This window comes from Thermobia domestica, chromosome 15 (genome assembly GCF_964235325.1).
Source record: "Thermobia domestica chromosome 15, izTheDome1.hap1.1, whole genome shotgun sequence".
In the NCBI taxonomy this organism is placed as follows: Eukaryota; Metazoa; Arthropoda; class Insecta; order Zygentoma; family Lepismatidae; genus Thermobia; species Thermobia domestica.
Window position 1 is genome coordinate 199,642,400 of NC_137468.1, and position 20,619 is coordinate 199,663,018.

General features: G+C 36.6%; 1 protein-coding gene across 10 annotated transcripts in view; it reads right to left on the minus strand.

Annotated features, from left to right (window-relative positions):
• Pgant9 (polypeptide N-acetylgalactosaminyltransferase 9) overlaps nt 1-20,619 on the minus strand; it is a 925,839-nt gene that overhangs the window by 439,462 nt on the left and 465,758 nt on the right. The window contains exon 1 of one of the 10 annotated variants that reach the window (XM_081741027.1): nt 13,335-13,358. The exons of the other annotated variants lie outside the window; for them this stretch is intronic. The gene's annotated coding sequence lies outside the window, so the exon portion shown is untranslated. Of the gene's footprint in view, nt 1-13,334; nt 13,359-20,619 lie in introns of those variants that run through there. 10 annotated transcript variants of the gene reach the window in all.

The following is a 20,619-nucleotide window of genomic DNA, read 5'->3' on the forward strand; positions in this document are numbered from 1 at the left end:
AAAATACAATACTCTTTAGGGGAACCTCCTACTGTAGGGCTGTCATTTCCAACTGCCCGTTGTATGATGTTGGAGTGCGCGTAGAGGAAATGAAGGGAAATAATAAAGTAAAATAAAATAAAACCAGTGTTGCCAGTGCATGAATCATTATGGATACACAAGTTAGCATATCCTGAAAGTCATCAACTAAGCAATCGATGTTGTTTCCCAGTTACGGCTATCTTTTATTAGCACCGCTTTCTTTGCTGCTCCTTGTTCTCTCAGTATGCTTTACTAAGAATGGGAGAGCACGAAAACACCCGGTTGGAAATGACTGATATAGGGATTTTCCTACCCATCCGACACCTGATTAAAGAGCCTGAAGTACCTTCGCATCGTTTATACCTAACGCCTTTATAATGATGAACGTGATCAGAAAGACTTACGAAGCTGAGAAAGAAGAAGAAGAAGTAAAAGAAGAAGAAGAAGAAGAAGAAGAAGAAATAATAATAATATTATGAACAAATTTTGAAAAGTGAATTCCATTTGATAAAAAAGTGCAAAATTCACAAACTTAAAAATTTCACTATTGGATAATTCAAGTGGGGAAAAAGATAATCTTAAAATATTTCAAGTTCCTTTGCCCTAACATGAAATTAACGAGATAAGCTTAACATGTTCTTTTAGCAATATCTGCAAAATTCATTTATTTATGACGTATATTATTTTTTTTAAAGCACTACCATGCTGGCATGTTTCCATTCAGCATATATTTGCATTTAAAGAATCGGAGAAACAACAGTGAAAATTACCAACCGACGAAGCAAGGAAAAGAAAGACTTTAAAAGTACATATCCATAAAACAGCTGCAGAGGACACAGCGCGTGCTAACAAATTCTCTTCTCGAACGCCAAAGAAACAGCGTAGGAGTAGCCTTTCTCCCTTGTGAACACTACTATGAGTTAATTCCATGAACGGACATTAAGACCTAAGCTCAAAGATTTAGTTCCACATCATACAAGAAGCTCTGGCTCTCAGCCAGTGAAAAAGACAAAGAAAAAAGAAAAAAAAACATGGCTGTAAAGCATAGAACAGCTTAGAGAATAAAGCCTGATTTCCTGAACATGTATGGAAGATAATTTGAAAAATATATATTCTTATGACGCGATGGTTCACTTTTGAAATGATCTTTTAGGGAGAAATCCAGTCGGGTGTGACGTTAACGAGAGGACGGAAAATTGAAAGTTGTCCAAAATATGGAACAGGGAAGTGTACACTACTACCTGACAATATATTTTATAGAGAACTAACGGAAATAGATTATTTGATGAACAAATTTAAGAGAATAAGGGTAATTAAGCTTGGAAAGTTTGCTAGCTTATGGATTTGAGTTTAACGTCTCTTTCAGTGCCGAGGCTACATAAGATGTAGACCTACAAGCTTAACATGGAATTCGAGCTACATGAGCTCCCGCTGGAAATCAAACTAGGGTCTTTCGCGTCAAAGGCGCCTACGCTATCCCCCATAGCCATGAGCCACTTGAATCTAAACGGCGTGACAAGCATCTTGGCATTTGAAGGCGGCGCTCCAAGTTCCCTTTAAATGCTGCTAGCAAATGAGAGGCCAGCGGCATTGCCACGTTCATTTTGTACACGTCCACGTCTATCCCTTGCCACCTGATCGCGCTGTAGTTTGTCTGCTTAGCCATAACCACACCCCTTTACCACTTGGCAACGTCGCGCCAGAGCTTGCGTTTTATTCGTTTAGCTGAAATGCCAAGATATTTGTCACAGGCTTTAGCTTATGGAGAAGCCCAGAGCGAAGGAGGCGGCTGCCTACTAAAAGAGCTCAGTCCGAAGCGAGTTTCAATATATCTTTCTCTACCCAAAAGCTTCTCGTTGCCTATTGAAGTTCAGCGTCCCTTTTCAGCAAGGAGGATATATGAGACGTGAACCTACATTTTATTCAAATTTCAAGGCTCCATCACCGGGAATCGCATATACAGAAAAGACAAGCGCTCTAGCCACTAGACAGCGAGAAAGGTTCTACCCAAAATCAATGTCCAATTTGGAACCGAGACTCACTCGAGTTCAAGCGAATGGTCCTGCATAGCGTAGTTGCTAACGCTCTCGTCTTTGGTGCGAGCGGTCCCGGGTTCGCACCATTAATCATCCGTCTGCTTCAGCATAAAGAGCATATCCGTAGGTCCTTAAGCTAAAACTTAATTTCGTTTCATTCGTGTTCGCGCGGGCTGAGGTTCATTATCCTCAATACACTCATGCTTACTATTCTCAAAGAGGCTTAAGATAACTCACTTGAGCTAGGGCTCCAATCGCTAATAGAGGATCGTGACCACTAACGTCATTGGACTGGTGCTAACTAAGGCCTCGGGCTCGCTATCCTTCAAAGGATTGCACTCGCTAACCCTATTTTGGGGCTCGCGCTAGCTCAGAGTCTGTTACACTCAGACTCAGCTAGATCAGATTGGATCTCACAGTCAATAATTGAGCTGGAGTTCGACTGAGCCTTAGAGAAAGGCTCACGAGTTTGGATATCTCGCCTCGTTTTCAATTAGGAAGTAGAAATCGATGGAATGCCATAACTAACACAACTCCTTCCAATCAATACTACAAAAGGGGAAGGTCAAGGAAAAGGACACACAATAATCAAGATTTCTAAGATTATAGAGTACATAGTATGATTAATGACATGCCTCGGCGCAAAGTAGCAATACTTTGAGAAATGGTAGTATGAATGATTCATGACTCAGGATTATAGAATTATATGTCGTACTCTCGATGGTTTGAGAGCTACATCTTGTGAACCATTTTTGAACTTACACTAATCATTGTTTACCCTGTAGTTATTCTACAGAAATGAGACATAGTGATGGAATTGCCTTTCCAATTCTATGCAGCACGTAACAGTGGTGGCTGTAGAAGGGAAGCTATTGTGGGAAATATGAGAATCGGTGCTGTCTTGTAATTTCCTTAAGATTTTTTTTTTCAAATTTCAATTAATAACTTCCTTTTTAAAAACACCACTGCCTTATGCTGCATACGATTGGAAAGGGCACTCGATTTCCATTCTAATGCGCTATGATTCCTCTGTGTACAATAAAAAAGTACAGGGTGAGCAATAAGTAACGTAAGCAAAAATTGGTTCACAACTTGTGGCTTCCAAACGGTTTAGAATGGGACACATGGTCAAATGAACTATTTTTCTTAGAATCACCCATACTACCATTTCCTTAAGTATTTCCACTTGCTCCCGGAACACCCTGTATAGCTCAACATGATTAAATAGGTTTCACTTAGGAGTCACGGTGGCTCAATGGTAAAGCGTTCACCTCTAGTGCTTGGGGTCTCTGGCTCGATTCCAACTCGCGCCAAGTGAACTTTGTGGTGGACAAACACAGGGTGCGTGGATTTGCTCGGAGTTCCTCCCTTTTCCTCCCACTTTGTTCATTTCACCATTTCATCCATTTCTCATGATCACCGTCTCCTTTAACCTAGCCGGCATAACCGTGGGACATAAAACTTAAAATATCTCATTTTTATTTAACTAATCATATTGTTCGACGGCATACCAATCAGTAGATGATGTAAAGCTGAACAAAACTGAATAATTGAGTATAAATTCTAATGTAAAGTTTCCAAGAAAATAGAGAAAAACCTCATTGTAATGGCGTTAAAAAGTGTCACTTGAGTCAATCTGCTGACAGTTAGTTTTCATTCTGCTGAAATGTAACATTTATTTATTTATTTATTTATTTATTTATGTGCTGTTAAAGGAATATATATATAATTTGTTTGATTTTTCCTAATGGTCCTGAGAGTAGCGTAACAATTATGTGTAAATGGATATCTGCAAGCTTTATTCTCATTTTTTTTAACGTTGTATTTACATTCCTTGGATTCCAGAGGGAAACTATTTTTTTAAAATTTTACATTCAACCATTTTATTACCAGGAACACTAAATTATACAACAAACACTATTAGATTAGTTTATGTATAATTTAGGAAATTTAATTTACTGAGTTTTTGTTACCATTTCACGCAGAATAACATTTATTGAAGAAATGTTATTGGAGGTAGCGAAAAGTTAGCGATTCACTTTTAGTCAAGAATTTTGAAAGCATATGTTATTACAGACGTCAGTGCAGACGGTATCCACACCACAACATTATCTACGTTCAAAAAAACGAATAGCCCTGCTAGAAAGGATGAAAAAATGTTTAGAAATGGAGGAGGATGTTTGTTTGCAGAAAGAATACAAATAAGATAAACCATTCTGCTACTTGGGCTAAAACAAAGGAAGAAAGGAAATTGATAACAGAATCCTCTTTTAAGGCTGTTGCATCATTCCCACTTGCATCATTATCTTCTGGATTTAGGTTGATAGAAAGCGAGACGCTGATGCGTATCCAAGCGTAGGTTGGAGGCAGATGAAGCTATATTAAAATTAAGAGATTTAACGCTGCGTTGTTCTTGTTCAAATAAAGAGAGAGAGAAGTTATTGGCATTTCGTAAAACTAACTGACGCTCATATAACACAAAGAAGCCGCATGCATCAATTACCTCTCGCATTTTTCTTTTTGAGAATTATGCCAAACATATTATGACAGGAACTATTACCTGAAGGAAACTTACAACTCTATGGTCACATCGCAATGAAATATTCCTATTTTACTCCTCACATTTTTTTTTTTTTTTTTAATTTTAAAAGATCATTTGTGTTCATGGTCTCTTAAAGTAACCGGTAACCGGTCACATTATTGTTGGGTTGGGATTTCTTTAAAAGTCAAAAAGGTTATTTATAATTTTCTAAAATGCCGTGTGTTACTTAATGGAGGCGACTACTAAAAATGATACAAAAGCTAACCATTTTTCTTTTGCCCGTTTTTCGTAAGTGAAAAGGGTTACTACAATGTAACTTACCACAATAATAATATATAACGTTATTCTACACCCGAAAAGATGAATTAAAAGAATTATCAGTGTTGCCATCCATAGAAATACAGTGTGGTCAGGATATGAATTACCCAAAAATCTAGGTTCAGGCAGAGACTAAAAAAATGAACTAACTCAATCTTAATAGAGGACTTATCATGTTGTCTTGGCTCCTTGTTAACTAATTTTTAAACAATATTTGTATTTATCTTGTATTGTTTATTACAAAATTTATTTTGTACTGTTTATATATATATATATTATATCGCTACGTCTGGATGGAGTAACAGACATTTAAAAAATAACTTTTCCCGCATATTTGCGGTATGAAACGTGTGAATCCGTTAATATCTCGAATTTGATATTTCTTTTTACGATCTTCCCTCCAATCATCGTTCGAAAGAAAAAAAAATAGTAATGGTTGGTTGGAGTCCTGAATTCTTTTTCCTAATCGGCTATATGAGATGTGAACCTACAATTTTAAGGTGAAATCTGAACAAACATATTACATCCAAATTTCAGAGCTGTCCTATCATGAATCAAAACCGGGAACTCGTGCACTAAAAATAGTTCCACTACATAAGTTGATTCCTTTCTGGCCCGATTCTCTCCGATGTAGCCTATTCTTGGTACTTAAGGAAGATCAATATATCCACTGTCGCACCAACAAAGTAAATATCTAAAACAAATATTAAATAAATAATTTAGTATCTAAAACATTTCCCTCGAAAAGACAGCAACAGTAATTCAATTTCGTAAATAATTACGAAATCTTTTCTTCTACCATGACTAAAGCGCATGGAGTTAACCTGGAAAGAAATGAATAAAGCAAATAGTTTAACAAATAAGGAACGTTATCTGCTAGGAAAGATAGAATCGAATGAAGAAAAACGATAACTTTTGTTCTGCTTGTTTAACTTGGTCTCACGAATATTGCAGCAAATCTCGATTAGCATGAAAGGACGTGAAAATCCCTGTTGTTTGCTGGTGATCCAACGAAAGACTCCAGAGTCAGTTTTAAGTGCAGATCCATGTAAACAGAGAGCACATTAGGGAAAAGTGTCAGAGGCGTAATTAATCTAGGATTGCTCGTCAGATGGAGCCATTCGTCTCCTGAATCATTAATGCGAAGAGACAAAGAGAAAAAGAAGAACCAGAGATTGACATGGAAAGCAGAGAATTCTAAAAGTATATATATTCACAAAGTTCACATTAATTCTCTAGAACTTATCCCGATAATATGAAGAGGAGCATCGATGTGGATCACTGGTAACTACACAAAAGATTACTTGATACATACAACTGAAATTATAATGTTAATAGGGCCATGGCAAAATAAGAATCATATTTGGAGGCCAGGAAAATTAAAAATGAAAAACGAAATTAAATCTTACAGTTTAACGCCTTTTAGACTACGGGAGATGATGATTAAAGCAAGTAAATGATGGAAATATTGGTGGAAGGAGAATGGGGGAATAAATGGGAGGACCCCAAGAAAACTCACGCACACGGTGTTTGTCCACCACAAAGTCCACTTGACACGAGCTGGGATCGAAGGAAGAGCTGTACCCACTAGAGATGAAAACGAATACAAAAAGCTAATTCAGGCCTAGAAATAAGCCTTTAATATTGTTGCAGTGTCTTTAAATTAAAATTTTGTAATTGTCTTTATTAAATTCAACACATACAATTATACCTCTTATTAATATTAGTTGATTTGTTACTTTCGAATTTTAGTGTATCTCTCGTATGAGACGTAAACGATACAAGATCCCACCGGGAATCGAATCCGGGTCTGTACATTGAAGACACATAGCTAACTATAAAGCTACGATGAAGCTATATTATTATTATTATTATTATTATTATTATTATTATTATTATTATTATTATTATTATTATAGTGTAATATTCCTTCGTTTTATTCAACGTGATGAAGAATATTTCCTTCTTTTGGCTAAAAAGTAAAAGTATTAGAAAGTTTTCTTTTGAATGTTATTAAAATGTAAACATAACGCGCTCTATTTTTATATATATATATGTGTGTGTGTCTGTGAGAGAGAGAGAGAGAGAGAGAAAGAGGGAGAGAAGGCAATTCATCTGTGATAAAATTTGGTGGAAAGCAGCTCTGACATGGTTGACTTGGTGCAAAATTGATTTTCTGTTGACTTCTTCAGCATCTTGGCTGGTAGGTCTCTTTGTCAGATATTTGCTTTTCCTAATGTTGAGAGAGAGAGAGAAATGTCGTGCAGAGTCCGTTCCTCTGATTGGAAGCGTCAGCTGCAAACACCTGTGACTGTCCCTACACGTTACGCTACGAGGGACTTATTTGAACGACCCAGCAAACAAATCAAAAGTATTGGCTCACAGCACACGAATAATTTTTATTCCTTTCTTTTAAAAAGATATTTCTTGGAGCTTTCAATATACTATATACGGTATATATATCTAGAAGAAACAAGAAATTGCAAATAATAAATGTATTGCGAGTGTCTGAAGAGTTTCGATAAAATAGCAAAATAAGATTTAAAAAAAAATACTATATCACTCAAAATTCCATTTCTACTTATATTGCAAAGTCAATATTCAAAAAAACGTTTATTTGGCTGTTATAACACCTAATGTGAGCTTCTACTTTTAATATTGCAATTTCATAGAGTTAAAAACGGTCTCAAAGAGTGGGAAACTCATTTTTAAAATAGATTCAGCGCCCGATGAGTATGTTCCATCCCTCCTGTTATCTGATTACTATCTGGTATCCTTTCTTCGCACAGAAAGAATAGGTTTATGGTGAATATTTGAATGCATTTACTTCTTAGAATACACATGGGGAATGAATTGGGACTTAATCGGCATCGGGATGTGTCATTATTCATCTCAGCGACCCTGAACACATACTTACTGGACGCTAACATCGGGTGTTTTCTAGGGATGGCCACAAAGATCCGGTTCCGGCGGAACCGGTTCCGCGAAGAACTTGTTCTTCTAGATCCGGTTTTCAGAACCGGTTCCAGGCGGATCCGAAAACCCGGTTCCAGAACTGGATCTTGAGAACCGGTTCCAGATCTGGATCCGAAAAGCCGGTTCAGACCTGGATCCTAAAAACCGGTTTCCGGAATCTGATCTTCTAGAACCGGATCCGTTCAGACCCGAAAACCGGTTCCACCAGGAACCGGTTCTGGCCATCCCTAGTATTTTCAAGTATCTTTTACTTGTCAATCCATTTTTACCTCCACCCTTCACTACTCAACGCTGATGGCAGATAAATTTGGATTTAAACAGCATCACAAGTGTCACCAAGAGACTCCGAAAACTAGATCAGTCAGTGTACGTAGGTCTTCTTACGAAAATTTCCCTCGACTGACACAAAATTTTCTCTTTTGTTATCAAATTTTCCCTAGTTTGTTGTGTCCAATTCCTTTGACATAAGTTATGTGATAAGGCTAATTTAGTTATATTTTCTATTGAACCAATTGCCAATCACATTTGTTTTATTCATTTGTTTTTGTTGTTTTTACTTTTTTCCTTAAATAACAATACACACAAATACACCGAACCAACAATGAGTGCAAATTATGCCACTTGGAACACACGAACTATTGCTCTTGTATTGGTTTATTTCAGGGTCGGATCCAGGGGGCGATCGCACCCCTCAGAAGAAGAAACTTTTCTTATTTTATATATAAATAAAACCCATCCCAGAGTTTGGCGTTCTTAAAAGTAGCTCTAAGTAGCAGTATTGCAACCTCCCCCAGAAGTCCGTCCTGGATCCGCCCCTGGTTTATTTCTGAACAAACAAACAAACAAACAAAAAATAGTTTTACATTGGTCAATCAATCAGCAAGAGAATTTCCCTGGATTTTCACGTTTTATCGAAAAAATTCTTTTTTCCCTTTTCCCTAAGTTTCTCTACGGAATTTCCCTAGATTAGGGACATTTCCCTCAAACTACGAACACTGCTATAGCCTGGACACTTTTTTATTATTATTTTACGTGTCACTCCTCGCCTCTTCTGCCCTCTTGCCGAGAATGAAATAAAATCATAAGTTATGTCAGGATCTACTCGTGTACAGTCAGCGACAAAAGTTCCTTCAGTTTGGTAAAAATAATTTTGGGGATAATGGTGGTATGGATCACACTTACAGAATTTTTTAAAAAAAAATTTACTGAAAGCTCAATGCTCAAATCGTCCTTTTATTCTGAAGTTCTTTGAAACTAATTTCAGGAAACGGGAAGAACTTTTGTCGCTGACTCTACCGTAAATCATCAAAATCGGTGAAGCGCTCTACGTGTAAAAGGAGTTATCCGTTAAACATCGCTACTTTCATTTTTACTTACATAAATTGAAATTGGAAGTGATAAATGTTTGATCTGTGGTTAGAATATTGATGGAAAATTCAAATTTTAAACGATATTGTGTATTACAAAAAATATCTTTCCCTGAACCGGATAAGTCACTTGACAATGGGAGAAAGAAGGACATGTGGAAGTTCATTTTGGTTGCTCTCAGATGGAATGTAGAGCAGTCATCAATCGTGGTCCTCTTCAATCGCTTAATGAGCTTCCTAAGTGATTGGTATGCTTTGTTGCTAGCAGAGGAATTCACGCCACTCTGTACATTCAATAAATCCAGCGCAAATTTCCCCATAAAACTGACTTTCCCTCAACCCCTCTGACTGTTCGTAAAATATTCAGGGTGTATTTTCACACTGCGATTTCTCCAATCATCATTTCTTGACGTATTCTCCATCACAACTTCATCGTTTTCTTTTTCTTGTCAGCGAGTCGGAACTAAGTTTTCCATCCATGTGAGTACAGTTCTGGTTTCATCACTTAAAAAAAAAAAAAAAAAAAAAAAAAAATCCTATAAAGCACCCATTCTGAGAGTCGCGGCAGTATGACTGGCAAGGCGTCTACCTCCCGAGTGGGTGGCCCTGGATCGTTCTCCAGTGTGGACACAAAAGTTTTCTTGTTCTGCAGGTCTGAGGTTCATCCAGTCTCTCTTAAATGGGTACCTGCGAAGGCCTGAGGAGTACATCACCTGCAAAAGAAGTAAGGCCAAGCCCTTGAGCCTTTACTTAGTCCCAGTGACAGATATGGTAAGTGTCCGAGACAATATCCAGGACATAGCGTAATGAATAATAAGGTAGAAGACTAATGCCACGAAATATACACTACTCCATGCAAAATCTTCTATTGTAGCAATATAAAAAGAAAACTTTATGAAACCATGGATTTGTCATATTGTATAGATGTAAATGCTGCTCGATGATTCGGAAAGAAGGGAAAGAAGAGCTGATACAGAAGACACAGATAAACACTTCTTCCAAATTCGGCCGCGGTAGCACAGTGGCAGAGCGTTCACCTCTAGTGCATGAAGTCCCTGGTTCGATTGCAGCTCTCGCCAATTAGGCTTTGTGCTGGACAAATACCGTGTGCGTGGGCTTTCTCGGGGTTCTCCAGTTGTTTCCAACTTTCTTCATTCTACATTTCTCATCATCACCGTCTCCTTTAGCCTAATCGGCATAAGCGTGCGACGAAAAAGTTACCGAAAAGATTTCATTTTCTTCCTAAATTCCCTGTTGAAATTCTAGTTCTATAGGCTGCACAATAGCCAATCTTATTCCTTGAATGTCAAGAAAGACTGGTGCTGTCTTCATTGTTTCTTTTAGCACCACAAGGAAAGGAGTAGAAAGCCTAACGAAAGCCTAAAGCTTTACAGGAACAAAAAGGAGATACTATGCCGATGTAAGAAAATATTAAATTAATAAACTACCGATGTACTATAGCCGAAATATATAACTAGTTTCTCTAATCTAATTCAAGTGCACAATAGAACACTTTAGTTTTCACACCTTACAAAGTCAATAAATTTCCTTTACATCTACGAGTGTACTTGTCAGTGTTGCCCAGAAACCGAGACAAGAAGAGAAATAATGTCTCGTCTCCTAACGATTACCGGAGAATTCTTTCTCGTTTGATTTTGTAAATTTGTGTAAAAAATAAAAATTATGGCCTAACTTAAAAAAAAAATAAATTATAATACAGTATAATATATCAGAATCCTTCCACGTCTCGAGACAGTTTGCGATTAGTTTTGTTTCCGATTAATGTCATTATCGTCCATGTAGCGACCAGTTTTGATTTACAGATTGATGAGAGTTATGTGCCGAAAAGGAAAAAAAAAAAACTGTTTGCGATCAACTACCGACTAGTTCTTTAACGAAAGCCTACTAAGGATAAATCGCTGAACCAGTTCTGGCGTTTTTATTTTCTTATACCGTCTTATGCATTGTTTTTTACTAATATAGAGAAAAATGAACAAGGATCAAACTTGTCTCTAAATCTGGTACACTTACTTTTCACTATAACCAATGCTAATTATTATTATTATTATTATTATTATTATTCAATGCTCATCAGATGCTATTACATGATTCAATATACTGAATTATATATATATATATATATATATATATTATGCTCAATATGAAATTACTTTTTTAAATACGTGTTTCTGCATACATCGAGAGAAAATATTTCCTTGCTTGTAATTATAAAGAATTAGATATTCCTCCTTAAGATGGTCTTACAAAGATTAGTAATAAGTATTTCCCGCCATTAGTCCATCTTTTATTTCAATTATAAATAATTTGTGTCTCTATACCAGCGCATTTAGAGTCGTGCGCCGTAGCGTAGTTGGTGACGTGCCTACTCAGAAAAAGGGGCCCGAGTTTGATCCTCGACAAGCGCAGAATTTTTTCTCACTTCAATGTAAATCTAGCCTCTGTACAATGGAAACATGGAGTGAAAGATTAAGAATTTTAAAAATCTCGTGAACATCGAAAATTTGCCTCGTTGAAGTAAGTTTCTGTGTTTTGAATTACTTTCATGTCCGTTCAGATATAAATATTGATTAAGAAAACTGGATGATATGCATACTACTTAACTAATGCTAATTATTCAACAATTCAACAGTTAATCCTACGTAAAATTTGAATTTATAACAAAATTAGGGATAATATTGGAACTGCGGGGCCAAAATAAGGTAATATCATCATGTTTACAGGAGAAATGAGTTGATGTTACGTTAAGTGTAGTTACTAAGTACTAACCTAACCTAGCCTAAACCATCAAAAACACATAAAATATAGGAAGAAAGTACGAATATTAAGCGAAGAATTCTGGTCCCCCAAATCCAAATATTCTAACCCAAACTAACGTAATCTACCTAAACTATCAAAAAATCGAGAAAATATAGCAAGAAAGCATGAAATTTAAGCAAAATATTCTGGCCCCCCCAGTTCTAAAAATATGCCCAAAATTATCACTTAATTTTCTCTTCAACAACACAAAAGATTACGGATATCAAAGATTCAGAAGATTACGGATCTCGAATTTCAAAGTTCGCTCTGGATTGGAACCCTTGAAGGCAATTATGGCGGTTTAATATATTATGCTATACAAGTTTAAGAAATTGTAAATAGCGTAAACTGTATACAAATAAACTTGCGAAGAAGTATACATCCATATATCAGCATATACGTACATAGGCGATCATTACGGTGAGGGATTCAAAACACCAACTTTCATTTTGGTAATAGTATACATGAGAACACCCTGTCTTCCGTGCGCGAGGATACTTCATATTATATATTTATACGTTACCAAATTAAATCACTGCGTTGTCTTCATTATATGTGCTTAACATTCTATTTTTACTTTCTAGAATAAATTTTGTTGATTTCGATTCGAAAAATGTTAAATATTTTTAAATTTATATCATGATGCAGACCAAAATCCTTGTTGCATATAATGTAATGCGCTATAGCATATAAAGTACAAGGGCAAATAGGTACGTTCTTTTTTATTTTCGTATCAGTGGATAAGTAAATGAAAGTGGGTTTGTTACCCCCTTTCTAAGTTCGTAGATACTCAATGAATAATCCCTAAAAGTATGAGCGTCCAGCTTCTTCTGGAACTCAGACGGTCTTACGTATACTATATCCTTCATTTTAACCAGTTCAGCATACTATTATCCCGAACTCTAAATTTTTTAAAAGGCGGAATCCATATATACAACACTCGTCGACTCTATATTCATCTCAGCCAGTCTGTACATCATCAGATGCCATTATATACTATTTCAAGCCTCTACAAATAGAATAAACTACAGCTTTAACGTTATCACAATTAGACCATATTATCTGCATTTTATTAAATTAATTGCACTGGTTTAATATTACAGATAAACGCATGTATACACACATATATAAGATGCATAAATGAAAATTATCACATTGTAAGGTGAGATGAAGCAGTTGAGGGGACCTGAAACTTATTGCCCGGACATACTTTCCACATTATCCATTTCACAACATACGCTTTAAACTATTTATTACCTTAACTATTGACAGAATCACATAAAATCTTTATATTTATCCGTCAAAGAGCTATTTTAACTTAACGACATTTCTTAACTATATTTAGTTGTTGTTACTTAATTAGATCTATATCTAACTTCTTTTCATTTTCAATGAAGAACAGCATATATATAAATTTCCTCTTCTTCTAAAATGTTAAATTCTATCATAAATATAAAATGCTTTTCTATTATGAGGGTGAAAAGGCTAACAAATATATGTTTGTAATGAGAATCTGCATAAATATTAAACAATTAAATATATATATATATATTCAAAGAAAACCTATAGTCCCTCAGAGTATAAACACTTCATCCAGTTCCTTACCAGGTGGTAAAGTGCCAAGGACCGACGAGACGTTATCACGTTGGATAGAAACAGATATCCGCTGTATTAAATAAGATGTGGAGCGAACTTCGCCGGAAACACAAGAAATGCGTCTTCCTACCTCCCTAATGAATTCAAGACTTCTTGCACCCCAAGCACCACTTGTTTCAATAGCGATTATTGTTGTTTTGTGTATTTTCTGTGTATATAGGAGAATACCCTGTATATTTTCAAATTCACTATCCTAAGCAGTATACTAAATATCTATTATTGTTTTCAGTTTTTTCTGTGTATATGCAAAATATCCTATTCGTGTTTTTCCTACTTATCTACATTATTAACTTATTATTTTGTATTTCAATTAGTGTTTCTGTATTTGTGTGTCTGTTTGCTCAATGCATTGATGGATATATGTAACAATATTTAACAACACCTTAATTTTCAATAATAAATATAAAATAACTACATTATCGAAAGAGAATGCAATTACATTGTACTGAATTACAATAATAATTTTTATATAATTGTTGTAATTATATATTTTGAAAATGTTAAATTAATCAAAATCTCCTTTAAAATAATATATATTTATGACGTTTCTGAATATAAAACATCTTTGAAAATAAACAGATAAAAACTCGAAATTTTTTCTTCCTTATTGGAAGTAGCTATTTTAGGAGATGAAAACAACACAATTTGTTAAACTATTAAAATATACCTGTAACGGAACGAGGACAAAATTTGGTCCGTTACAAATTTCCTATTACTAAGTGTAAAAATTCTATTAAGATTGCTTTAAAAAATTCAGTATATACATTCGCAAAACATGACGAGAAATTTTCGAGAAGAGAACTTATTCAAAATTTACAAAACAACACCAGAAAACCATTATTTCCATTCTCACTTTGTAGAGAACACTAATTACGGCATAATTCAGGTTTCTACCATGAAGTGCGAACGTAAAATAAAATACCGGACAGGAATGACGAAAGAAGCTTTAGGAGGAAGAAAACTGTTTTGTGGGATCTTGTATAAAGAGTTAAGAAAAAGACATGAAATGCTTCGTGTGGAGTAATACTTGTTTGGGGCAGAAACATTGCAATTAAGCAAAAATGATGGAAAATGACTGGAAACTTTGGAAAATGTGGGTGTGAAGAAAAATTAGTTGGGTCGAGCAGAAAATGAATGAGAGGGCGAAAAGAACAATTTTAAATATTACTGAGAGGAGGAAGAGAAACTGTTTGGGATGTTAGCTAAAAATGAATTGTATCTTGAGCGACGTGCTAGAGGGTATGGTGGCAGGAAAGAAAGGGAGGGGGCGAAGAGGCTACAATTAATGGAGGATATCAAAACAGAAAAATCATACGTGAAGATAAAGAAGTTAGCGAAAGACCGTGGGGCATGAAAGCTTCTCAGTTGCTGTAAGTAACCTGCTAATGCTGGCACGACGACGATGATGATGATAATGATAATAATAATAATGATAATGATGATGATGATGATGGTGGTGGTGGTGATCTACCATGTGAACTTACTGCATAAACCCCTTTAATGTGTTAAACCACAGATGTCTGCGATTCTTTACCTTTAAAGCTACAAGCAGAAATACAAATATCAATTATGAAATGAAATAACAGAGAAATTGTTCGAAAGTGGAAGCTTCCAAGAACAATTACTCTTTGGCAGAAAACAACAGCAAAGCAGAAGAATACGTAACAAAAACTTATTACTTAATGCATTTGAATCCTTACTCAAAATATCTTACGAAATAAGAAGTTGTTGGTGGGAATAAAAGGCGCCTTTTGTCCCCTAATGGAGAAGAAGTAATAAACTAATGTACAGAATAAGATGAAACAGAATTCTTATGATCTCGCTGAGAAATTGTGAGCGAAGTAGATTTCTCTAACTTCTCCTCCGTTGAAATTCTATTCACCTGGGTAATAAGAAATTACAACAAGACTTGTGTAACCTCTTAGACGGACAGTTTGCATCCCTGATGAAGACAACGCATCCGAGAGAGAAACGTTGGAATTCTCACCAGGTAACGGAGGAAATGGTTGCATTCAGAGCGGGCGCTTATTAATAATAGAGGAGACTAATTTGACTTCCATCAGACACGGCACAGTTCCAAATGTATATTTAAGCAGCGGATTCTGAGACAAAAGGAGAAAAGGGAGAATCACACACGGTAAAGGCAAGGAAAGGAGCTTTTCTACTCACAAACGATCCTTTGTTTCGCCTCCAGAATTCTCTTCTTCCACACCAGATAGGCCTTTACCGTATCATTTCCAGAATTTCGAAACAACAGTCAATGTAAATACATAGACTTCAACGTGCAGTGAACTAAAAGCCTTTAATGGAATGGATTCACAATGCTAAACACTACTTTAATTTACGTAATTTCCACTTCCAGAGTCATAGCCTAATGGTTACTTAGAATGTCCAATCCCGGATTCGATCGTAGGCTGGGAGCAAAATACGGGACACAGTCGTAATCCTGAATATACATACACAAATTGATACATGAATGCATAATAGTTAACGTAAAATGACAATTATATACCCATATTACATAACTTCATTATTAACTAGAGTAAATATTGTAAGGATCCCCAATTTAGGATTAGGTTATTTGAGAATGCGCTTTCGAAGCGTTACCCCCCGTAGCGAACGCGACCAAGGTGGCTATTCGGTAATTTTACTTTCTCCACAGCCATACTGTGAACCAGTCAGGGTTTTCAGATCTTTTTTTGCCAGGTCCAGGTCTATACTAGCAGAGTTCCAATACTCTGCACAAAGCATCTTCCAAGCAGCTGTTTCTTGTTAAAATCCCCTTGCCTAGCAACACGTCTTTCCTTTCTTTTCCTTTCCTTTAGACGTTTTTTATACAGCAAGCGGTCTATTGTTCCGAAACCAAATACGCTCGAGCTGACTTTTCTCCGCGTTTTTATTGCTTTCGCGTTTGTGATTAGCCACCCACATTTAAATACATGGTCAGCGTATTCCAAGCGTACGCATGAGTAATAAAAACGCGTGGCGAACGCTTATGATTAGCCATGAGCTATTCAAGCAAGGCATACTATCTTTTATAAGCAGCATACGATACACAAAACCAGGAAGACACGAAGAAAAACACGAATAGGAACCTTGCCTATAATCCGTGGAGGCTGCCTTGAACGAAAAGATTTCTAACCACAAACCGTACCTCGCGAGGCTACCATGAGCTGAAGGGGTTCCCTTATAAAACACCTCTCTGGTCATAAGGAAGATTTAAGATATTAACTTTGTCAACACAAAGACTATTTGTAATATTTTTGTAAAATAAATTAGGTGAAGGGCTAGAATCCCGGACTACCCACACATTATTTCGTTCGGACTCCCGGACTACCAGTTCGAAATCGAGGGATGGATAATTGACTCCTTTGACTCACCCTCTGGACATCCATGATCCTCGGGTAATATAGTATTTTTGGTAATGACCGAGCAGCAGCTGGAATGAAGAAATAGCGAAGTCTTGTCTAGAAATAACAACTTTATGAACCGATAAGTTGCCTTCACATTTCCATTTAAACGCTAGTATGCTACAGATCATAAGTTTGGAAATCAGAAGAAGTCTCTAATTTCTGCCGGTATTACATGGAAGTCAATATTTGTCCCTGACGGGAGTGCAGACAGAGTTTCCGAAAATAGTGCTTCAAGAAAAACATTTGTCCCTAGAAAGAGATGAACACACAGGTGAATGGAGAAAACTGTACAACGCTGAATTTCTGAAAGGAAAAATAACGTCTGAACATCTTAGATGTGTTGACGAGTGTACAATAAAAAAAAAATAATAAAATAAAAAAAAAACTTTGGGTATCAGAGAACATACAAAACGCAATACATTCCCGGCCTAATCTTTTGCAAGTGTAGCACCATATACCAAACATTACTCATACTCGAGAGAACATACAAATACAGTAGAGCGTCGATTATCCGAACGTCGGTCAACCGAACGACCGCTTAACCGAACTGTGTACTCGCTCGCACCTGTTACTCTCCCACCCTACCGTCCATCATCCCCCTCACTCCCAAACCAAGTTTCCCACACTAGTCGCCGCACTGAGCCACCGCTGGCGGAACATTGCTTCTAATGGGCCTTCATAAGGCGCTGCTGACCGGCCAAGCCGCCATTCGCTGTGTTTCAACAATCAGCATACTTCTGTCGGTTTGGCACTGGCTGTAGAAGTAGCGGCAGTATCAAAGCTGTTCACAGCAACAGCTGCGCCAGCTTAGAGGGAGGCGTGTTGCTCCGCGCATGGCAAATAAACATGTACAGTTCGATTATCCGAACAAACCAGTTTTCCGAACACCCATGTCCCCCCAATTACTTCGGATAATCGACGCTCTACTGTATGTTCACTTATAGGCCTAAATATGGTACATGATGATGTTGAAAATTAAAAAAAAATAAAAAATAAAAAAAAGTTGAAATTTCAAAGTAATAACGCATATAATATATAATGAATTTCTGCTAATATATCTCTTCTTCAGGCTCGAAAAATCTTAGGCGCCAGGTAGCTATGGCGACTAGAAGTACGAGTCTGGTGCCGAGATAATTTAAATCCAAAATATGTAGGTCCAAGGAGCAAATTATAGTTGCATTATTATGGTGCCTAGTTTTGAGAACTGGCGTTTAGGTCACAAGAAAAATTTTCGAGCACTGATCTTGTTCTTGATGGTGTTTCGGCAGCCCAACAATCTGCCTGTGTTCGCTGTAGCTTTCTTCAGGGAGGATAAGAGATGGCGCTGTAAACACCAAGTATTGGGGAGCTTTGCTATCAATTCTTATTCAATTTTTATTATTTATAATTCGTTACTTTTGACAATTTTACTATTTGTGACAAATTTAAAACACTGTTTTTAAATTTTAATATATCCATGCGCCGCTTATCCTTTATTATTACATTAACAGTGTGATAAACAATTATATTTCAAACAGGCAAATTCGGCCATTTTGGGACGTGCTATTTTAGTGCATATGCCTACTTCAAACAAATTTGATTTAAAACAAATTTAGTGAAATAGTCCACAAGGCTCTACAGCTGGGACTTCCTTTATAAATCTTCCGAAAGGGAGATAGCTGAAACTGAAAGCTTTTTTCAGCTCCAAACCACCACGATGATCACGAAACATACTAAAACAGTAAAGACGCTGTAAGCCTATAATACTAGTTCTTATAGCACTAAGATACGAATAACTGTAATAACAGTGTGTGATAATCAATCACTAATATGTACAGTAAATGGTAGAAACAATGTAAAGGATGTAGTAACATACGATTTTTTTTAAAAGAAAGGTATTATGATCTTTTTGGTGCAAAAAGTGATATATATGTAGCCGTAGTATAATAGCACGCAGGTTCAACATATATGCATTTATAAAATGTATGCCGACAAATTTTCAATACGTGCATCTAAGAGTGTGTGAAATGTATAGGCACCAACAGAACAAAACACTGGGAGAACAATTTTGAAAGTAAAGAAAAGCTACGGAATATTTGTAGCTATAATATGGCGGCCTGGATATTCTCAATCAGCGCCTGATTTGGGTTTGATATGAACTGGTGTAATAGCAGGCCCGTATCCAGCGGGGTCTAGGAGGGGCCGCCCCCCTAAATTTTTACTGGTCCCCTCTAAAAATTTTCACGGTAGTCTCGTAAATGAACCCTAATATGATGAACTATAATATTGTTAGATCGCCCCCCCCCCTAACTTCTACCGGGCCATCCCTACATTTTTGGGCTGGCTAACCGGCCTGTGTAGTAGTTCCGACTCCTAATGTTCTGGCCAACTAATACAATAATAAAATAATCTTCCTGACATAAATATAAAATATGTACGGTATAATGATAGAACATTATACATATTTTAGTTTAATTTATAGTATATTTTAGCTTTTAGAAAATTTTAAAAACTAGAAGAATTGGTCTTATTAACGCGTTATTTTTGTATGTAGCAAGTATTTTACTTATTTTGTCACTTTCCTTTTAGTATTTCACTTATTTTATTTTTAGTTTACAATAAGAAATTGCAAAATAAAAGCTCACCCTGAAGCTTTCAACAGGGTTCAGAGAAGGCATCCGATGTAGAGCAGTGTTTCTTTCAGAAACAATGTTTCGGGGGGGGGGGATTAAATAATAGACTATTATTTTGGTCTCCTGCAAGGGGCACTCTCAGAGCTCCGGGGCGGGAGGGATGTCCCTCCCCCCAGGTCTGGAAGAAACACTCATGTAGAGTTCTAGCCAAACATCTTGCTTCTGTTGCCGTGACGTTAGGAGCGCATTTTTGCATCGTTTGAAGCTTTGTACTCCGTAACTAAGAAATGTTTTTCTGAGATTTTTGATATATGCTATATTGAAGACTAGTTTTACAAGATGGAATCATTAAATTAAAAATTTGATCACAAAGGAAATGTCCACTATTAGATATTTTGGCTCTACAGCAGTGGCGTAGGGAAGGGGGGGCAGAGGGGCCGCCCCCCCCCAAAGAGGCCCGACAATGTACTTCAATACTTTGACGTTCGTAATTTTTTATATATTTTTATGTTTATATATTTCTTTGTTTGTAATGTTTCTATATGTACCTATAACAGCACTTGCCCCCCCCCCCAAACACACATCCTGGCTACGCTACTGCTCTACAGTGATGAGCCTTCGAGTTTCTTACGCCACAGAACTAGTTAGAAAAAGGCTGGACATAGGGGACTATATAATAGGTAGATAATACATGGTCTAGGCAGATAATACGTTTCTCACCTAAGAAACCTGATTGGCCAGAACTCTACATAAAGTTACTTTTATACATACACACTTTTAGAGTTCAGGGAGATAAAGGTGGACGATGTCTTGGAATTTAACACGGCATAATGACATTCGAGAAATGGAACATGCTCATTC